Source organism: Physeter macrocephalus, chromosome 7 (assembly GCF_002837175.3).
Source record: "Physeter macrocephalus isolate SW-GA chromosome 7, ASM283717v5, whole genome shotgun sequence".
Classification (NCBI taxonomy): domain Eukaryota; kingdom Metazoa; phylum Chordata; class Mammalia; order Artiodactyla; family Physeteridae; genus Physeter; species Physeter macrocephalus.
The window spans coordinates 139,928,625-139,929,606 of record NC_041220.1 but is presented as its reverse complement, the minus strand read 5'-3'; the positions used below and the strand labels follow the sequence as shown (position 1 = coordinate 139,929,606).

At 44.5% G+C, this 982-nt stretch overlaps 1 protein-coding gene across 1 annotated transcript in view; it reads left to right on the top strand.

The window, feature by feature from the left end:
- Positions 1 to 982, top strand: part of SLC7A11 (solute carrier family 7 member 11) — a 93,468-nt gene that overhangs the window by 73,538 nt on the left and 18,948 nt on the right. The gene's annotated exons all lie outside the window — the stretch shown is intronic.

The following is a 982-nucleotide window of genomic DNA, read 5'->3' as shown; positions in this document are numbered from 1 at the left end:
GGCTGGGCCCGTGAGCCGTGGCCGCTGAGCCTGCGCGTCCGGAGCCTGTGCTCCGCAGCGGGAGAGGCCACAGCGGTGAGAGGCCCGCGTACCGCTAAAAAAAAAAAAAAAAAAAAAGACAGGAAGGATGTTTAGGGTAGAGCCACGGAATTCTTTTAGGATATTGAGTTTCAGTTGCTTTCATCACTTCTTAGGAGAACAAATTTGGAGATAGAATTTTATCAGCAGTTCTGTAAACAACCGAATCCCTTACTAACTTAATTGTTTTTATCCTGGGTTGAACATAGTTTATTGATTCTGTATGATAACATACTACTTAATGATTGATATGAGATTTGGTGGGGAGTTAGGTAGAGCCTGCAAAAGGCTTAAATATCATTATTATAACACCACCCTATTGGTGAATCATGGAGGGTCATAAGAACAGCAAGAATGATCAAGAGGGGCCTTCCCCGGTGGTCCAGTGGTTAAGACTCCACCTTCCCAATGCAGGGGGCCCAGGTTAGATCCCTGGTCAGGCAACTAAGATCCCGCATGCCGCAACTAAGACCCGGTGCAGCCAAATAAATAAATAAATAAATATTTAAAAAAAAGTATCAAGGGAAGAAACTTGATAATTACTGAGTGATTTCTATGTGTTAGCATATATATAACCTTGTTTAATTCTTATAACAACTTTGTGAGGCAGGAAAAATTATCCCCATCTTATAGATTTTGAGTTATGGTATGGGAGAGTCGCATGTTCTAAGTCATGCAGATGTTAAGTAGAAGACCTAGAATTCCAAATCAGGCAGTTTTGTACTTTATAAAAGTCATCCTGGTGGAGGGGTGTGGACAGTGAGGATGGATTAGAAAACGTGAGGCTGAAGACAGTCTCAAAAGTAGAGATTGGTGGGGCTTCCCTGGTGGCGCACTGGTTGGGAGTCCGCTTGCCGATGCAGGGGAACCGGGTTCGCGCCCCGGTCCGGGAGGATCCCACATG